This window comes from Palaemon carinicauda, chromosome 18, assembly GCF_036898095.1.
Source record: "Palaemon carinicauda isolate YSFRI2023 chromosome 18, ASM3689809v2, whole genome shotgun sequence".
NCBI classification, from domain to species: domain Eukaryota; kingdom Metazoa; phylum Arthropoda; class Malacostraca; order Decapoda; family Palaemonidae; genus Palaemon; species Palaemon carinicauda.
Window position 1 is genome coordinate 35,477,109 of NC_090742.1, and position 22,500 is coordinate 35,499,608.

The 22,500-nt window shown below is 35.7% G+C and overlaps 1 protein-coding gene across 2 annotated transcripts in view; it reads left to right on the forward strand.

The window, feature by feature from the left end:
- The window catches only part of LOC137657040 (uncharacterized), a 273,663-nt gene that overhangs the window by 80,899 nt on the left and 170,264 nt on the right, over positions 1-22,500 (forward strand). The window lies entirely within an intron of this gene.

A 22,500-nucleotide genomic window follows, 5' to 3' on the forward strand; every position in this document is an offset into this window, starting at 1 on the left:
TCTAACTAGCACTTGGTTCTTTTATATTCACATTTAAGATGTCCAAGGCACATAATTATCGATAGTTTTGTCGTGTTAAAAAGGCAACATAAAACAAGACGAGAGAGAGAGAGAGAGAGAGAGAGAGAGAGAGAGAGAGAGAGAGAGAGAGACCTTAAATTTAATTCCTTCTCTCAGCAAAGGCAGATGCCATACTTTTCAAAATTAAACATCATAGGTTGAGTGATTTTAAGTATTGTATCCTTTCTATAAATTCATTATCAAGTCCCTGCCTAAAGCATTTTTCCCCATCCGCATCTTTCTAGTCTTTTTTATAAATTCACCGCTCCTGTAAAATTCATAGACATTATATTTTCCGAGGTCAATTTATACATTCACATTAATTTCACAGTATGTGGGGCAACTCACGAATATGCAAATTTTTATATTTCATATCCCCAGGCCATTGCCAGTCTTTTCCAAGGATATATTTGCACGAATGTCATGCAATACATATTCTATATAAATTACGAAAATATGAAATTTTACTATTTACATATTTACAAATCAAAACTCATTCATAACCAAACATTACTGACATTCCTTTAAACCCATACAAACACATAAGCCTAAGTATAGTCCCTTACATGTTTTTGGTTGTGTTCAACGAGTAAATATAAACACTCAAACAATATGTTACTATTTAATTGTTTCTCTCTCTCGCTCTCTCCTTCTGTCTATCTAATCCATTTATCTCATTGCGTCCCTCTTGCGGAAGGAAATGAGGGAAGAAGGAAACAGCGCAAAACGCGACGAGAGAGAGAGAGAGAGAGAGAGAGAGAGAGAGAGAGAGAGAGAGAGAATTACCGACATGGGTGGAGACAAATGATAAATGAGTAGGTGGGGTGGTAAGCGATGAAAGACCATAAATCTCAGAGAGAGAGAGAGAGAGAGAGAGAGAGAGAGAGAGAGAGAGAGAAAGTTTGAGGAAATAGGTTTCTTGCAGGTACAATTACATGGACGGAAATGTTTTTTTAATTATAAAAGCATAATGTTTTTACGTGCACGCTCATATCTACATACACATATATTCTAAGCATATATATTCTGTATATGTATGTATATACAAACCCCTTATGTGGATATTCAACAACTGACCATATCCATATAATTAAACAGCTAATGAAAAAAAAATTAACAGAGTATGACAAACCAAAAAAATCAACAGAGTATGACAAACCACTATTTATGAGATTTATAGACTATGAGAAAACTTTTGTTTCTGTCAAAGCCTCAGCAATAATGAAAGCCCTTTCAAGACAAGGAATTAATGAATCTTATTTTAGAGCACTTGAAGATATCTATACAGAAAGTACAGCAATCCTCAAATTACTTAAAGATTGTGAGAAAATTCCGGCAGAGAAAGGATTTAGCAGGAAACACCATCTCACCTAAATTATTCCAGCATACCTAGAAGTAGTTTTTAAAAAAATTTAGATTTGGAAAATGTAGGAGTTAATATTATTAGGGAATACCTTAACTACTTGAAATTTGCAGATGACATAGTTGTATTTAGGGAATCATGGGAGGAATTGAAAAAGATTATAGAAATTTTGAATGAAGAAAGCATATATGTAGGACTGATAATAAATATGAGCAAACTAAGATGATGCTCAATGAAAATGAAGAGACAATCAATAACAGTTATGGACGAACCTACAGAGATTTTTAATGAATATACATACGACAGACAGTAAGTGTTTCTTCAGTGTACGAAACCGAAATTAAAAGAAGGATAAGCATGAGATGGAGAGTTATTGGAAAACAAAATGAGATTATGAAAAGTAAAATGCAACTTTTTCATAAAAAGACAAGTATTTAATGCGATAGTACTACCAGTTTTACATTTTGCAACAGAAACTTGGAGCCTTACGTAAGCTAATTACAACTCAGAGAGCTATGGAAAGAATAATGATGGGAATAACACAAAGAGAAAGAAAAAGAGCAACATGGATACGGGAGCAAACTGAAGTTGAGGATATTCTAACAACATGTAAGAAAAAGAAATGGGCGAGGGCAGGACAAATAATGAGAATGGCAGATAATAGATGGACATTTAGAATACCAGAATGGGTCCTAGAGATTGCAAAAGAAGCAGGGTAAGGAGAAGACGATGGATTGATGAACTAAGAAAGTTTGCGGGTGTGGACTGTCATAGAAAGACTATAAACATACGTAAGTGTAAGGACATGTCTGAGGCTTTTGTTCTGCAGTGGACTAGTAACGGTTGATGATGATGATGATGATGATGACATATCCCATACATACATACATACATACATTTATATAATATACATACATACATATCTCGTGTGTGTAAAATTAAAGATAAGTACGCGCTGATAATATAATAATACTTGTAGATAAGGACTTACTGCTAAATACTTAATACCGTCAGTATGACGTTTAATCAAAATCTTCTAACCTTAACTGTGATGAATTTATAAGGAATTAATTAATAATATAAATACGAATCATAAAAGGATTAATTACTGATCAAACAAAAATATCGTATAATAATGTAGACTTCTCTCAACGTGAATCAGTGAACCAATTAATCACGATGACGGACTATGATTCATTTATCAATCACCAATTGTAAGGTAGTTTTTCGAGTCGAAACTATCCATAATGATGATTAATGTTACATGGAAGACTGATGGTTAATGAAAATCATGAGCTAAGTCTCATCAAAGGCTTAAGCGAGATATACTTTGAATCCAAAGATCGATCAAGGAGTAGAATGAAATATGTTAGACTGAAGGATAATAAGATTCCTATATCCTACCAGATACCTGGCTCTAAATGACACGCAAAGGATTCTCTTCCGACACCTACGGAGTAGTTTTTTTTAACAATATACAGTAAAGATAAAGAAATCTACAAGTAGGAAAATCGTTATGCTTTCTTAAATTTCTTTACGTAAAATCAATCTCTAATTTGGATGTGATATTCGTAGAGAGTATTTGCATATCATAATTTTGGATTATCTGTTGTTTAATATTAAATAGCAAAGAAAAGTACAATTTCAAGTATATATATATATATATATATATATATATATATTTAAATTTGAATGAAGAAATATTAACAGGTACTGCTATCCATAAATACTTTTGTATTAGAAAATATATTTGTCGAATATAATAATAATAATAATAATAATAATAATAATAATAATAATATCACTTTATTTTTCAAGAATAAGTTGCAATGAGGTCATTGAAGTTTTTGCAGCTCATTTCCGTTATTTCCCCTTCAAGAAAGACACCATCAGATTTTAGATTGCGAGAGAGATAATGAAGTAAGTTAAAATTGCTAACTGAGAATGAGAATCTTATTTTCATTCTAATATCCGAATTGTAAAATCGTTAAGAATTGCTGGTCTCATTTTCATCTGACTTTATTATAACTTTTCTCTCATCTGGAAAATGACACATTGCAAATGAAGGATACAGACATTTGTTGGCAAGAGAGAGAGAGAGAGAGAGAGATAGAGAGAGAGAGAGAGAGAGAGAGAGAGAGAGAGAGAGAGAGAGAGAGAATCATTTTAAGGTATCATATTTGACATTGGTTATAACAAAATGCATCATCTTCAGCTTTTGATAACAGACACCAAATAAACAATAATCATAAAAATAACAATATACTATATTATTCGCACGGTCACACACACACACACACACACATATATATATATATATATATGTATATATATATATATATACCCACACATATACTGTATACATATTTGTGCGTACATATATTGTATTTACATTTGTTTGTGTATTTTGTTATTTGTGTTATTATCACCCCATTATTAATCATCATATATTTCATGAAATACCAGCTACTACTCTTGATACTATTTTCACTGTTGCATAAATTGATAAAAAAACTAAAAGTTCATAATATGCAGGAAACAATACTTTGAAAACCCATTAATTAGAATATGTAGGTCATGTCTGATTTGATGTACACTCTCTCTACCTTTCTCTCCATCTCAGGGGATTTAGGCCTCAAAGGTAGAGACCATAGCATGATAGATTTCGGTATCAGAGACCGGTAGTTGACTGATCGATTGATTGATTAATGAGATATTGGTGTCATGACATCAACAGTTCTCGGACCCCAAACAGGCGTAATACTCTTTCATTCATGAATGTCTACAGATTACCCCAGATATTTTCTTATCGTTGGTAAAATTGTTCTATCATATTTTGAATGAATTATTTGCTAACTGCAAGTGGGGAAATAAATCAAAATATATAAAACTTAATATCAGTGAGAAATTCCAACTCCTGTAAATCTACAAATATCACTGGTTTCAAACAACTATTCCGTAAATAACCTGGAAAGCAGGCAATGAGGACCTATTTTGAGTCACCTCTGAGGGAGCCTCCAAGTCGAGTGCACGCGTTTGTGTGTGTGTATGTAGAAAATAGGTTTGATATCTCATGCAACCATCAAACCCAAAACGTATAGATAGTAACACCAAAAATAGTGTTATTTTGTTCGCTCGATATAATAGATAAGAATCATGAATAATGATAGTCCAAAGGAAATACTAGAAATTGTTCCTTACTTTCAACTCTCTTGATTTACATAAAGGAGAGATTACGAACAAACATAAGATGAAGGCAAAGAAGAAACACACGCGAAAAAGACGAAGAAGAAAGACATGAGAAATTTAAACAATGATGTAGAAGAGCCAAAAAGGAATAAAATACGGTTCCGATGCCAAGGGTGAAACACCAAAGGGAAGGAAGTCTTGGCCTATTTTCCAGCCGAAGAAGAAAAAATATGGAAGAGCAACAACAGGTAAAAGAAAAGAAAAGAAAAGAGGTATTCAGAGATGAAAGGAGAATCCTACTTCCCAGAAGACAGATGATGAGAAAAAAAAAAAAAAAAAAAAAAAAAAAAAAAAAGCTGCCATAGAAGGTAAAATAACCAATTAATACGAAACATTCAGATATTGCTCCATCCTTCCATAGAAGAATAAGAAAAGTAGAAGAAGAAAGGATGAAGAAGGTCATGATGATAGTGGGGAAACTGAAAAAAAAAATTATTCTAGTCACCGGATGAATCCTTGAAATTTTTCCCCGTCAAGGTACAGGAAATATTAGGTTACCAAGCGACGCTTTCTCAATATCATTAATATATAGCACGTGACTACACCATGTTAATATGACAAGTTTATATATATATTTTTTGAGAATTCTCTAATGTTATTCGTGCACGTACATATAAATGTCTCTGTAGTTTCTTAGCACTGATCTACAATTCTATTTCATTAGCAGTCCATTTTATTAGCGGTCCATCGTTACCGATGACGACAAGGGGGAAATACACAATGTTTCAAGGTGATTGGCTAGAAGGGTGGTTGAAAGGACGACATCTAGAGGTGAAAATCGAATGAAAGGAAGAGGAAACGATAATATATGAGTTTTATACACCCTTCCATTTTTCTTTTTGCCCTGCATTTCGGAAACTGAATACACACGACATCGTAAAGAATCATGAATTCACGAAAAAGCTTATACTTTCGTAGCTAACAAAAGAATTTGTATACGTAAAATCACACTGACGTTCTGAAGTCCATTTTACAAAATGTTTACAACATTTAGCCGAAATAGGATTAACATTACATTGTAAAAGTACTTCCCCGAAAAATTATTATGGCTTTATGAAATTGAGACATATGGCACTGCGCTGAAGCCATGAAAGTTTGTCAGTGTTTAATTGCAACTGGGGGAAAACCTCGCAATCAAAAGGTAAAAAAAAATGTTGGACAGCAAAATTGAAATAAGAAAGTAGGAACAGAAGTAAAACAGATGGTTAAAATACCCTTTGGTAATGCTTGATTCGATACAATAAGATACCATAATCAAGTTTTCTTTTAATCACATCCTATTTAAAAGAAAATTGCATTGAAATTGATTAATAGCTACTATTGATCTACGGTGTATCCGTAACATCCGTTCAACTTCATAGGAAGGGAGAAATGAATAAGCAGTAGGCTGCAAAAATCGTGGGGAAAAACATAAAAAAAAAAAAAATAAGGAAAACAAAAACCGGTTAATAGACTGGGGATAGAGTTGTTTACGAAAGCCCTTTTATTTTTTTCCCCTGAGCAACTGAGGGCAGCTTTACCTTTTCCCTTCGCTATATATAGTCTTTGGTTGTGCTCCTGTGCAGGTTGTTCTTTATTCCCTGTTTTCATATTTCATGGAAATTTCTTTGGTTATTGAAAAAGGGGTTGGCGGCTTTCATAGGGGTCATAATATTTACCGTTTTCCTTCGTTTGTTTACAAAACTGCTTCTCAATATTATATCTCAAACAGTGATAATAGACTGAAGTGAAAATTTTTACAAGGATGGACCTATGATTCCATTAGACCTAGAAATGGATGCTGAATCCAAATACGAACAGGATATGTTTTCACAGGTGTTGATGATCATATTCGCTTTCTGTGTACATTGCATATACCGCATACAGAAATTCGAGAGAAGAAACGACTTTAGGTTGGCCAAAGCACTAGCCACCCGTTGAGATACTACCGTTAAAAAGTTGTTGTGTCCTTTGACTGGCCAGAAGTACTATAGCGGATCCCCATCTAGTTACGGCTCATTATTCCTTTCCTTACAGATCCACTGAATAGTCTGGCGTACTGTATTCTTTACACATTCTCCTCTTTCCTCAAACACCTGGTAACACTACGATAACAGAAAGATACTTCTTCACTCAAGGGTTAACTACTGCACTGCAATTGTTCAGTGCCTACTTTACTCTTGGCAGGGGTAGAAGAGACTCTTTAGCTATGGCAAGCAGCTCCTCTATAAGGATACACTAAGATCAAACCATTGTTCTCTAGTCTTGGGTGTGCCATTGCCTCTGTACCATGATCCTCCACTGTCTTGGGTTAGAGTTCTCTTGCTTGAGGCTACACTCAAGCACACTATGCTATCTGTTAGTGTACTTTATTTCCCTTCTTCACTGGGCTATTCTCCCTGTTAGAGCCCAAGGGCTTGTAGCATTCTACCTTTCTTACTAGGTTGTAGCTTATCTAATAATAATAATAATAATAATAATAATAATAATAATAATAATAATAATAATCTCCTATTGACGCAAAGGGCCTCTGTTAAGATTTCGCCAGTCGTCTCTATCTTTAGCTTTTAATTGAATACTTCTCCATTCATCATCTCCTAATTCGCTCTTCATAGTCCTCAGCCATGTAGGCCTGGGTCTCCCAACTCTTCTAGTGCCTTGTGGAGCCCAACTGGACATTTGGTGAACTAATCTCTATTGGGGAGTGCAAAGAGTATTCTCAAACCATCTCCATCTACCCCTCATTACGATCTCATCCACATATGGCACTCGAGTAATCTCTCTTATAGTTTCATGTCTAATCATGTCCTGCCATTTAACTCCCAATATCCTTCTGAGGACTTTTTTCTCAAATCTACTAAATCTTTTGGATATTGTTTTATTGTCATACCATGACTCATGTCCATAGAGTAACACCGATCTCACTAAACTGATATATAGTCTGATTCTTATATGTAATTTCTGGCGATTTGATTTCCAAATTTTACTCAACCTATCCAGAATAATGATATAAATATAAATACATAAATGAAAAGATAATTTCGGCAGTAACTACATTTCGTCTCACTCAGTAACCTAATACCAGCAAAAGTAACGGAAATGAGGAAAATTTTAATGATATCGCAACATGTGTTATTTTCAAAGAAATTATTATTTAATGGATATTATTTCAGACGAATGAATGAAAAAGTACCCATAGAGAAGATGCTTTTTTAAAAATAATGAAGCTAAAGCAAACTTTAGCGACGACTTTTTAATCGTTTTATAACACACATCAACGTCCAGATCCTTTTTTTTATAATTATCTATTATTATTAAAACGGGGGAGATTACCCAGTTCAGTAAGTCAATCTCGAATCTTTTATTGGAAAAGAATAAAAAATTAATCAAATGAAAACCTCTATGAATAGATATTAATATTCAATTCATTAAACATATGCTGCTAAAATAACGTTAAAATATTAAAAGAGCATAAACTACAAGAATCCGATAAAAAAGACGAAGTTTTCTGACCAAAACATAAATTCTTTACCTTCTAAAGACTGCATTTCCATGAAATATGGTGTATGGTTAAAATCACGTTACACTTACTGCATATTAAAAATACGTGAGTCAATCTTGTTTGCCATTTAGTTACTAGAGTAAGAATAAATAAGATATATATATATATATATATATATATATATATATATATATATATGTATATATATATATATATATACGGACTAATTTCCGAATGATGGATGAATGCCAAGTGATGGGAAATTTAATTGCTCTGGCTACGTCCGTAACAGACACACACTCGTGCGCGCGTACACACAAATCCACACCTACACAAACACACACACACACACACATATATATATATATATATATATACATTAGTCTTGTAGAGAGAGAGAGAGAGAGAGAGAGAGAGAGAGAGAGAGGGTGACACCATTAGTTTGATAGTAAAAGGCTGTAAAAGAATCTTGCTTTGCGCCTTGCCAAAGTTTATATCCATTCGCCGATAACTCAAAAGGAGGGAAGCTTGAGGGAACCGAACACCAGACCCACAGAGTGTCAGGCCTGTTCTATAAAAGCAAGCTTCAACGTACACAAAATGAAATTTATATATATATATATATCTATCGTATATATATATATATATATATATATATATATATATACATATATATATATATACATATTTATATATATATGAGAGAGAGAGAGAGAGAGAGAGAGAGAGAGAGAGAGAGAGAGAGAGAGAGAGAGAGAGAGAGAGAGAGAGAGAGAATCATATTTCTTACGGCTCATTGATATAATGTCTGAGCAGCCTTTGGGGCTTGAATAAATCATTCACGCAACATGGAAAGTAAATACTGAATGTGCCTCCTTCCTCACATCCCTGAATGTGACGGTGATCTATTGCACATCGTATTGTGGAAAATTTATAAATTTTATTCAACAACTACTTTAATCAACAATCATATTGTTTTTTTTTTTCACCACACAATGCCCATATCTAACCTAGATTAATTGAAAACTTATATATATATATAATATATATATTGTGATGGCTGGCTTTGACCACCACACAAAACACTACACTTTTCAAATAGTATTCACCATCATACAGTACTAAATCCACTGAAGGTGGAATAGTAACCAAAACATCAATACGAGTGCAAAGTCAACTCTAAGGGGACAAAGAAAATACCACCAAAATTTCCTTAATTTTAATACATAATAACTAGACAGAAATAACACCTGAACCACAATAATACATTAATAAATGATACACACTCAATCTTAACTCCCTGTAAAAGAAAACAATTATACAATTACGGAAAGGTCATCAACACATGCATACTAAATGGAGAGAGGGTCCAGAAAGGAGAAGGCCAACGAAAAGTGAGAACAACCTAACAAATACAAACTAAATATCCCTATCTAGTGGACGATGGCTGGTTTGATTGAAAGGCTTTCACAAGCTCCAGTAATGACGTCAGCTGACAGGTCGTGATCGCGATACTTAAATAGGCATAAATATTATTACCTTGGGACAGAGAGGTCCCCTTGGCTTTTACTGAACCAAGGGCAGTGCACAAAATGTTAAGATGATCTGGGTCCTTGCTGCAGAGAAAGGATATCCAAAAAGCTAAATAGCTTCACACTGTAGCTCTGCAATGGCGAGGAGTAAATATAATCCAGTAGCAAATGTCGTGCCCTTCAATGTTGGAGGCTCAGAAACACACTAAGGAACCATCCTCAAAAAAAAGCCCCTCCAAAACTCCGTTCACGCAGGAGCGCAGCCACGTAATCCACACCACTTGAAAATATAAAACAGCCGTTAGTCCATTATAAACACTAACATAACCACCAGTGAAAAGACAAACTATCAAAAAAAAAGTAAACAATAAGTCTACAGTATAATAAACCTTATACATCTATAAAAACTTAAATAATTTAGAAAAATTAAAGCAATAATGTTACACCTCCTCACCCAACCAAAAAAAAAAATCAAAATTTTTTTTTTTTTTTCAAAGTGATTTGAATTATAACATACAGGTTATCACATAATGAAATATTAAACCAACACTCAAAAATATTAAATATTAAACAAACTGCAAAAACATGACAAACAAAAGGAAAGAGGGGGGCAAGTACCAAGGTTTGCAGCTCACAAGGATAGCAATATATAACCAATACTAAAAAAAAAAATCTTAAACCTAAATTAATCACAAGTAAACTTTCCAAAACCAGAAAACCAAAACATCACCATCTGATAAATAGGTACCCAACCTAAAAATTTCACATCACTCATATCGTTAATAAACTTAATTAAGAGTCATTGCACTAACAACCGGATTCTGTAATTATAGTCCAAAAGCTATAACCTTTTCCACACTCAATACACTGTTCATTTTCAGGGATACACATCACTCACTATCAATAAATGTTGATCACAAAAACCACTGTCTATTTCAGTGTTATATATCACACTTATCACCATAGTGTCCAATACATACACACACACCGAACGACACAGAGAAGACCACCACAAGACTCCCCTGCGCAAACAAACAAACAAACTCGATGAAGCGTAATTATTAGCCTGAAAATACAGAATACCAGATTAGTGCCTATCTCTTTTCTTAGCTTACTATAAACCTTATCGTACCTGACACCTCTAAACCTTAGTAGATTAACCTTAACTCAGTCTAGGGTACCACTCATACACCAGCCTGTAGCGCCTAAAAAACGGCTGTTGTGCTACAGACCCGTGAGCCCATGACCCATCTAATTAATCAATCATTAGAAAGTACCAGTGATCACCCTCACCTTTTAACCTTAAAGATCCTATATCATATACCCAGAACATTATAGTCTTCTGTAAACAAACCATGATTAATAAATCTTAAATATACATTTACTTCTACTCACTACGTGCCCCCTTCAACAGCACACACACCATAATTAGAGCGATACAGATACTACCTTTAATAACTGCATAGCCCTCTGTCAATCAACTAATATTCAACGCTGCGAGAGAGAAAATCGGCAACAATATTATCTTTTCCTGGGATGTGGGAAAATTCTAAATTCCACTCTTGCAGCATGAGACTCCACCTCATCAATCGTTGATTTTTATTTTTGTATCTGCTGATGAAGGTCAGGGGATTATGGTCTGTCAAGACCTTAATAGGTGTATCTGAGGAGGAGAGATAAACCTGAAAATGATTAATAGCGAATATTAACGCAAGTGTCTCTTTCTCCACAGTTGAATACCTACGTTGGGCGGAGGACAATTTTTTTAAAAGAATGCGACAGGATGAGAAACTCCCTGCTCGTCATTCTGCAACAACACCGCTCCTACACCAACGTCACTTGCATCAGTGGCAAGAGAAAAAGGAAGGTCAAAATCAGGAGCTCTCAAGACAGGGAAATTAATTAAAACTCTTTTTAAATTATCAAAAGCCCTTTGCGTTTCATTCGTCCAGACAAATGCTACATTCTTTCTCAAGAGATTTGTTAACGGATCGGCTATATCCGAAAAATTCCTAACAAACCTTCGGTAGTACCCACTCAAACCAAGGAATCTTCGGACATCCCTCCTACATTTAGGGACTACCATATTTTCAATACTTTCGATATTGGCCTGCTTAGGAGCAACTTTACCATTACCAACCTCATGACCCAAATATACCACCTTCGCCTTTGCGAAATCGCTTTTCTTTAAATTAATTACCAAATTTGCCTTTTTCAACACCTCAAATAGTGCCCTAATACGTTTTAAATGGGTTTCCCAATCATCGCTATAAATAACAATATCATCGATATACACAACACATCCTTCTAAACCATGGACTAAAGTATTCATTAACCTCTGAAAGGTAGCAGCCGCGTTCTTCATACCAAACGGCATAACTTTACATTGAAACAATCCCTGTGGTGTTACAAAAGCAGACAGGGCCCTTGCCCGCTTTGAAAGAGGAACTTGCCAATAACCTTTCAACAAATCGAATTTGCTAATGTATTTGGCCTTCCCCATTCGATCAATACAATCCTCAATTCGAGGTAATGGATAACAATCAGATTTAGATAACTCATTCAACTTACGGTAATCAAAACATAACCTGAAATCACCGTCGGATTTCTTGACCAATACAACAGGTGATGACCAAGGACTTTGACTAGGTTCAATTAGGTCATGTTTTAGCATATAATCCACTTCCTTTGCTACAACCTCATTTTTGAAGGGATTCAACCTGTAAGGAGATTGTTTCACAGGAGTGGCGCTACCTACCTCTACATCATGTTCAAGAACCGAAGTCCTACCCGGTACATCCGAAAATAATTCTTTGTAATTAGATACTAAATTTTTCAAAGACCTTTGTTCTTCCTTACCTAAATGTGAAATTACTCCCGAAAATTTTTCCAAAGACTTTCTATTATCTGACCGCCATTCACATCCATTAAAACAATTATCATCAATACCCTCCCCCTCTGAAAAAGAAAAATGGTTATTGTTCTCAGAATCTACCGTGTTCCCAATAGTTGCCACAGGAATGACTTTTTCCCGTTCCATATAAGCTTTCAACATATTTACATGACACAGTTGAAAAGGTTTCCTTCTTTGAGGTGTCTCCACTAAATAGTTAACTTCACTTACTTTTTTTCAAAATTTTCCAAGGACCTGAAAAAGAAGCTTTCAATGGATTCCCTGGGAAGGGTAACAAAACCAATACTTTATCGCCTACCGCAAAGTCGCGTGCCTTGGACCTCCTATCAAAGAAAAACTTCATTCTTTTTTGGCTACATAATAAGTTTTCACCCGCAAATTTCCAAGCCTTGGTTAATTTATCGCCTAGATTAGACACATAATCCAATAAATTAACCTCAGGGACGTCTCCCTCCCAAGACTCACGAACCACATCAAGAGGACCTCGAACACAATGGCCAAACACAAGGCTGAAAGGCGAAAAACCTAAAGACTGACTTGGGACAGAACGAAAAGCAAACAACAAATAAGGTAATTCCTTATCCCATTCAGAACCATTAATCAAACAATATTTCTTTACCATGGATTTCAGGGTCTGATGAAATCTCTCCAGAGCTCCCTGGCTTTCCGGATGATATGGAGAAGAGGTCACATGTTTTATATTTAACTCTGCCATTTTATCTCTGAAATACCTGCTAACAAAATTAGAACCACAATCCGATTGAATAATCTTAGGCATCCCAAACCTGGTAAAAAAGTCAATTAGTACATCTACAATTTTAACACTTTTTATTGTACGTAGTGGTATTGCCTCGGGATATCGAGACATCCTATCCATGATTGTCAAAATATACTCATTACCACTACGCGTCTTCGGTAATGGTCCAACCACATCAATAATGACTTCCTTAAAAGGTTCGGAAACTACAGGAATAGGACATAGAGGCGATTTTGGAATCCGCTGATTGGGTTTACCGACCCTCTGGCACACATCACAACTATTGACAAACTTCTTTACATCTGCCTTCAACTTCGGCCAATAATATTTCCCTAACAATTTGCAAGAAGTTTTATGAATTCCAAAATGGCCGGCCAGACCACTTTCGTGCGCCAATGACATTAACTCCTTCCTGTAACCAAAAGGAACCATTATCTGTTTCACAATTTCATAATCAACATTATCCACCCCCATAGGCCTACTCAACCTATATAAAATATTATTAAATATCTTAAATTTGGGACCAGTCATATCAGACACCTCCCCTGACTCGATAGGGAGTTCCCGAAACTCCTTTTTCTGGGCTTTGATTAGCTCTTCAGTGGTCCAATTTAACTTGTCCGTTAACATTCCAAGATCTACAGCTAGGCTATCACTACGATCTAAACTACTTAAATCTACATCAATTGTTGACTCTGCAGCGTCAACAATTCTAGCACTAGAACGAGTAACTGCTGCTACTTCACTATCAGGGTTTATCAATATCGGACAATTATTATTCTTCATAGCCACATCATTCCCTAACACAACATCAACCTCCTTAACCGGGAATTTATCAACTATGGCCAATTTCAAATCTCCTGCAAAGGAAGGGCAGATTAAATTGAAATTTTCAATAGCATATGACTTTACAGAATCAGGAAAACCAGCCAATAACACAAATTCCCCACTTTTGGGTACAAAATTACAAGGTAATGCCTCCCTTAGAATCAAAGACTGAGCTGCACCGGTATCACGCAAAATACGCACTCGTCTTTTCTCGGAAGAATTGGCGAAGGAGACGCTACCGAAAGACAAATATCTGTCAAAACAACCAGGTAGTCATTGATCAGCGGATGTTGTTGGGGTAGGTTCTCTCTCTCTCTCTTCCACACCCATCACTGGCCTAACATTAGCATTTTGAGATTTTTTAAACGCATAACACATACTCTTTACGTGCCCCTTCTTATTGCAAAAGAAGCAAGTCAATGTTTTCAATTTCTCTGGATTGTATATATTTGGCCTATTGCCTCTGTTAGGAGAAAAATTATTATTAGCATTACCCTGATTATTATTACTTCCCTGATTATTTCTACTAAATACCTTAGCATTATTATTAGGATTAGCATTATTATTCCTACCCATCTTAACCCAACCAGAATTCACCTTTGTCGTTACTCCCCCTAACTCACTCTTATGAGACAAGCAATATTCGTCACTAGCAATGGCTACCTCCTGAACAGTCTCGAGTTTTAACTCTTCGAGGTGGACCTTCAGCTTATCCGGGACACACCTCTTAAACTCCTCCACCAACATTAACTCCTTCAATTTCTCAAAATCTCCCACCTCCTTGGACTTAAACCAATCGCTAGCATACTGTTCCTTCGCCCTGGCAAATTCAACAAAAGTTTGTTCCCTACATTTTTCTAAGTCTCGGAAGCGTTGCCTATAAGCTTCAGGGACTAACTCATAGGCCTTCAAGACAATAGCCTTCACACTCTCATAATCTGCTGATAGATCCTCCTCCAGCGTTACATATACCCTCTGAGCTCTTCCAACCAATTTACTTTGTATAAGAGTGGTCCAATACTCTTGGGGCCACTCCAACCTTGCAGCAATCCTCTCAAACGATACAAAAAATTCTGCTACATTATTTTCTTCAAATTTAGGTACAAATTTGAGAGCCTGCGATAAATTGATAGCAGGAGTTACTAACCTATTTGGGGAATGGGCGGGGGAAAAAGAACCTGGGTTTCTCATGGCAATCTCATGCTGCCTCTCTTTTTCTCTTTCCCCTGCCTTAAACTTTTCCATTTCAAATTCCATTTGTCTCAGGACAATCTGCTTATCCAAAATTTCTATAGACACTACTTCATCCGGTTTCACCTCTTGTTCCCCACCTGTCTTTACAGTTTTAACATAATCATAAATGAGCAATAGCAATACACCCTTTCTTATGGACACATCATATTCCAATTCAAAATGTTCTGCTACAATTTCCAAGTCTTCCCTATTTAACTCTGCCAACCTCTCTTGCCATCCCTCTCCTCCAAGGAGTTCTAGTACGTTAACAACCATGATTACTTATTCAAACAAAATACTAAATTTGCACAAAATAACACCGAGGAGGTGAAAATACACTGCCTGAAAAATTTCCCCAAGAATTAACTTTGCACAAACACTGGTGAATACTCAGGAACGAAATATCCTGGCAAGGTCGCCACTTGTGATGGCTGGCTTTGACCACCACACAAAACACTACACTTTTCAAATAGTATTCACCATCATACAGTACTAAATCCACTGAAGGTGGAATAGTAACCAAAACATCAATACGAGTGCAAAGTCAACTCTAAGGGGACAAAGAAAATACCACCAAAATTTCCTTAATTTTAATACATAATAACTAGACAGAAATAACACCTGAACCACAATAATACATTAATAAATGATACACACTCAATCTTAACTCCCTGTAAAAGAAAACAATTATACAATTACGGAAAGGTCATCAACACATGCATACTAAATGGAGAGAGGGTCCAGAAAGGAGAAGGCCAACGAAAAGTGAGAACAACCTAACAAATACAAACTAAATATCCCTATCTAGTGGACGATGGCTGGTTTGATTGAAAGGCTTTCACAAGCTCCAGTAATGACGTCAGCTGACAGGTCGTGATCGTGATACTTAAATAGGCATAAATATTATTACCTTGGGACAGAGAGGTCCCCTTGGCTTTTACTGAACCAAGGGCAGTGCACAAAATGTTAAGATGATCTGGGTCCTTGCTGCAGAGAAAGGATATCCAAAAAGCTAAATAGCTTCACACTGTAGCTCTGCAATGGCGAGGAGTAAATATAATCCAGTAGCAAATGTCGTGCCCTTCAATGTTGGAGGCTCAGAAACACACTAAGGAACCATCCTCAAAAAAAAGCCCCTCCAAAACTCCGTTCACGCAGGAGCGCAGCCACGTAATCCACACCACTTGAAAATATAAAACAGCCGTTAGTCCATTATAAACACTAACATAACCACCAGTGAAATGACAAACTATCAAAAAAAAAGTAAACAATAAGTCTACAGTATAATAAACCTTATACATCTATAAAAACTTAAATAATTTAGAAAAATTAAAGCAATAATGTATATATATATATATATATATATATATATACATATACATATAAATATAGATATATATATATATATATATATATATATATATATATATATATACATATACATCTATATTTATACATATACAGTATATATGTATATATATATATATATATATATATATATATATATATATATATATATATATATATATATATATAGCCTATATGACAATTTGTCCTAAATTGTATTTTTCCTAGCTATACAAACCCGTAATCATTTAATATAGGATTTCGTTTCAGCTGAGCTGAAGAGAATTCCTATATTAAATGATTACGAGGTTTGTTTATCGCGTCAGAACATATATATATATATATATATATATATATATATATATATATATATATATATATATATATATATATATATTATATATATTATATATATAAATATACATATATATATATATTATATATATCATATATATATATATATATATATATATATATATATATATATATATATATATATATATATATATATATATATATATATATATATATATATATATATATATATATATATAAATTTCTATCTCATACTTGGGATCGAACGCTAGCCCCTTCTAATGAAAGGCCAGGTCGAAACCAACCATGTCACGAGAGCCCATAAAAGAAATTGCAACCTGACCGCTACCAGCTGTCCGAGGATTTACCTGGCGAGACATCAGTCTTACCAGCGAGTTTTACCCAATTTCCCGGGCCACCACGTGACACAATTGGTAGTAATTCATTCAAATTACCCCTAATGAGTCAATATGGATAAATATCAACACAACATCGTGTTCAAATAGAAATAAATTTCTACCTCATACTTGGGATCGAACGCTAGCCCCTTCTAATGAAAGGCCAGGTCGAAACCAACCATGTCACGAGAGCCCATAAAAGAAATTGGAACCTGACCGCTACCAGCTGTCCGAGGATTAACCTGGCGAGACATCAGTCTTACCAGCGAGTTTTACCCAATTTCCCGGGCCACCACGTGACACAATTGGTAGTAATTCATTCAAATTACCCCTAATGAGTCAATATGGATAAATATCAACACAACATCGTGTTCAAATAGAAATAAATTTCTACCTCATACTTGGGATCGAACGCTAGCCCCTTCTAATGAAAGGCCAGGTCGAAACCAACCATGTCATGAGAGCCCATAAAAGAAATTGGAACCTGACCGCTACCAGCTGTCCGAGGATTTACCTGGCGAGACATCAGTCTTACCAGCGAGTTTTACCCAATTTCCCGGGCCACCACGTGACACAATTGGTAGTAATTCATTCAAATTACCCTTAATGAGTCAATATGGATAAATATCAACACAACATCGTGTTCAAATAGAAATAAATTTCTACCTCATACTTGGGATCGAACGCTAGCCCCTTCTAATGAAAGGCCAGTCGAAACCAACCATGTCACGAGAGCCCATAAAAGAAATTGGAACCTGACCGCTACCAGCTGTCCGAGGATTTACCTGGCGAGACATCAGTCTTACCAGCGAGTTTTACCCAATTTCCCGGGCCACCATAAGGCCAAGTATGAGGTGGGCGGAATATTTTGAAAGTTTACTGAATGTTGAGGATAATAGGGAGGCAGATATAATTGCTGTTGCAGGTGTTGAGGTGCCGGTGATGGGAGATGAGAATGAGAGAGAGATTACAATAGAGGAAGTGAAGAGAGCACTAGATGAAACGAGAGTAGGAAAAGGATCTGGTATGGATGGTGTGAGAGCTGAGATGTTGAAGGAAGGGGGTGTGACTGTACTTAAATAGTTGGTGAGATTGTTTAATATGAGTTTTGTGTCGTCAATGGTACCAGTAGATTGGGTTTGTGCATGTATTTTACCTCTATATAAGGGTAAGGGAGATGTGCATGAGTGTTGTAATTCAAGAGGTATTAGTCTGTTGAGTGTAGTTGGAAAAGTGTATGGTAGAGTAATGATTAATAGGATCAAGGATAAAACAGAGAATGCAATCTTAGAAGTACAGGGTGGTTTTAGAAGAGGTAGGGGTTGTATGAATCAGATTTTTACAGTTAGGCAGATATACGAGAAATATTTAGCAAAAGGTAAGGAGGTGTATGTTGCGTTTATGGATCTGGAGAAAGCGTATGATAGATTTGATAGGGAAGCAATGTGGAATGTAATGAGGTTATATGGAGTGGTGGAAGGTTGTTGAAAGCAGTGAAAAGTTTCTACAAAGGTAGTAAAGCATATGTTAGAATAGGAAATGAAGTAAGTGATTGGTTTCCGGTGAGAGTGGGGCTGAGACAGGGATGTGTGATGTCGCCGTGGTTGTTTAACTTGTATGTTGATGGAGTGGTGAGAGAGGTGAATGCTCGAGTGCTTGGACGAGGATTAAAACTGGTAAACGAGAATGACCATGAATGGGAGGTAAATCTGTTGTTGTTGCGGATGATACTGTACTGGTTGCTGACACAGAAGAGAAGCTTGACCGACTAGTGACAGAATTTGGAAGGGTGTGTGAGAGAAGGAAGTTGAGAGTTAATGTGGGTAAGAGTATGGTTATGAGATGTACGAGAAGGGAAGGTGGTGCAAGGTTGAATGTCATGTTGAATGGAGAGTTACTTGAGGAGGTGGATCAGTTTAAGTACTTGGGGTCTGTTGTTGCAGCAAATAGTGGAGTGGAAGCAGATGTACGTCAGAGAGTGAATGAAGGTAGCAAAGTGTTGGGGGCAGTTAAGGGAGTAGTAAAAAATAGAGGGTTGGGCATGAATGTAAAGAGAGTTCTATATGAGAAAGTGATTGTACCAACTGTGATGTATGGATCGGAGTTGTGGGGAATGAAAGTGACGGAGAGACAGAAATAGAATGTGTTTGAGATGAAGTGCCTAAGGAGTATGGCTGGTGTATCTCGAGTATATAGGGTTAGGAACGAAGTGGTGAGGGTGAGAACGGGTGTAAGAAATGAGTTAGCAGCTAGAGTGGATATGAATGTGTTGAGGTGGTTTGGCCATGTTGAGAGAATGGAAAATGGCTGTCTGCTAAAGAAGGGGATGAATGCAAGAGTTGATGGGAGAAGTACAAGAGGAAGGCCAAGGTTTGGGTGGATGGATGGAGTGAAGAAAGCTCTGGGTGATAGGAGGATAGATGTGAGAGAGGCAAGAGAGCGTGCTAGAAATAGGAATGAATGGCGAGCGATTGTGACGCAGTTCCTGTAGGCCCTGCTGCTTCCTCCGGTGCCTTAGATGACCGCGGAGGTAGCAGCAGTAGGGGATTTAGCATTATGAAGCTTCATATATATATATATATATATATATATATATATATATATATATATATATATATTATATATATATAGCCTATATGACAATTTGTCCTAAATTGTATTTTTCCTAGCTATACAAACCCGTAATCATTTAATATAGGATTTCGTGGTGGCACCCTAGCAGTACCAGCTGAACTCGGTTGAGTCCCTTGTCAGGCTGGGAGGAACGTAGAGAGTAGAGGTCCCCTTTTTATTTTGTTTCATTTGTTGATGTCGGCTACCCCCCAAAATTGGGGGAAGTGCCTTGGTGTATATATATATATATATATATATATATATATATATATATATATATATATATATATATATATATATATAGAGAGAGAGAGAGAGAGAGAGAGAGAGAGAGAGAGAGAGAGAGAGAGAGAGAGAGAGAGAGAGAGAGAGCGTAAAATCAGTATAACAATACACAATTGAGACTCATATCAATAAAAAGATGTATTTACAGAAGATCACGGAAACATCCTTCAAAACATGAAAATAATAGAAAAACTAAATAAAAGTAATCCTATTTAGATTTCGTTAGAGGTATTAATCACCAAGTCGTAGAAACACGAAGAGGGAGCGAGACAGCCAGAGCTCCCTTCTCACTGACCTGTTTCAACTTCCATTATTGTTCCTTTTTTATTATTTTTTTTTTACTCTTTTTATTGCGGTGCGTGGGATTGGATGGGGGCTGGTGAGAACCCACAGAAATGGGAAGGTAATTAGTTGGTCAGCCAGTGAAAGAACGCTACCACAATGGTAGTGATAGTATGTATGTATGTATGTCTATATATCATATATACATTACATACATATGTATCTATATACACATACATTATACTAAATATATATACATACACACACAAATATATAAACATATATATATATATATATATATATATATATATATATATATATATATACACACACAAATCATTGGGTGAGTAAAAACCGATGAAAATTTATCTGAAACCGAAATTTATACGAATGACACTGAATGCTATGCTATCTTTCTTTGCTGCTCATCTGAAGTGTTAAGTTATTCGTTCAATTCACTCAAACCCCTTAGAATCTTTCGAATATCTTTTGATTGGTTTCACACCCGTAGGCTGAGACCTACGTAGTGGAGGCCCTCATTTTTTAATATACAAATGTTGAGAGCGAGAATTGACACTCACGTCAATTCATCTTCCCTCTATCTCTTTCTTTCTCCACCCTGACTGCTACCGGCAACAGTCAGCTAACAACGAAGTACATAATTTGCTGGCCCCCTCGTCCGGCCAGACTTTTACGTGGTACCATAGCTTGCATGCTAGGTGCACTACCGAATGTGCCACAAAAACGAGAGAGAGAGAGAGAGAGAGAGAGAGAGAGAGAGAGAGAGAGAGAGAGAGAGAGAGAGAGAGAGAGAGAGAGAGAGATTGGTATTTGGTACTGCGAAATTTTAAGCGCACAGATCTATATAAGACTAAACTGAACCCCGAAATTTTGAAGTCCACGAGCTACTATATTCGCCATATGAGAGAGTAAGAGGCTTTCATAATTATTTCTCTCTTGTGCACTGATAGGCTATTGGCTAAATCTATCAGAGAATCTCAAAGAATTCATTTATTTTATTTTTTTTTAGTTTTTAGCGTAGATCATTTCGGGTCGATCCCTACTTCTTTAAACTCGAAGTAATTCAAGATTTTATTTTATCATTAATACAAAGGACGCTTAGTCTCAACTAACGCAAGCTAACACTCACCCAAAACTAAAACTCATTTTGTCAGTTGTGTGAGAATGAAAAAAAAAAAAAAAAAGTAATATTTTGGGTCTTCTAACATACTGTTTATAATATATTTTCATCAATGGTGTGTGGAAATCATGAATACATTTCATTGGTATAAGTTGGTTTTCTTGACTATTTCTTTTATCCCATTTTATCTTATAATTTCTCATATGTAGGTAGAAAAGTACAAATGACACAAACATGACATGACTGATTGGTACTTTGAAATTCACAAAAACTCAAGCTTTCCTCCTCATCTTTCATGAAAACTATCAACTAAAACCCGAAACTTAATCCTACCACTTTGCATCCCAAAAACCCTATGACATATTGATCAGTCAAATACCTACAACTGAAATTATGAATACTATAAGCCATCCTGTTCGTAATACTAGGTATGCGGTTAATTCTGATAGTTACCCCTTCTCCATCATGAGGCTCAATACTACACAGTACTGTAGAAGTTTTATTCCAGCTAGAACTAAGTTGTGGAATGATCTTCCTAATAGGGTAGTTGAATCAGTAGAACTTCAAAAGTTCAAAGTTGCAGGAAATGTCTTTATGTTGAACAGGCTGACATAATTATCTTTATAGTTTAAATATGAAACATCTATTCTAATGTTGTTAATAGTTTTAAATTTTTTTTTATTTTAATTGTTCATTACTTCT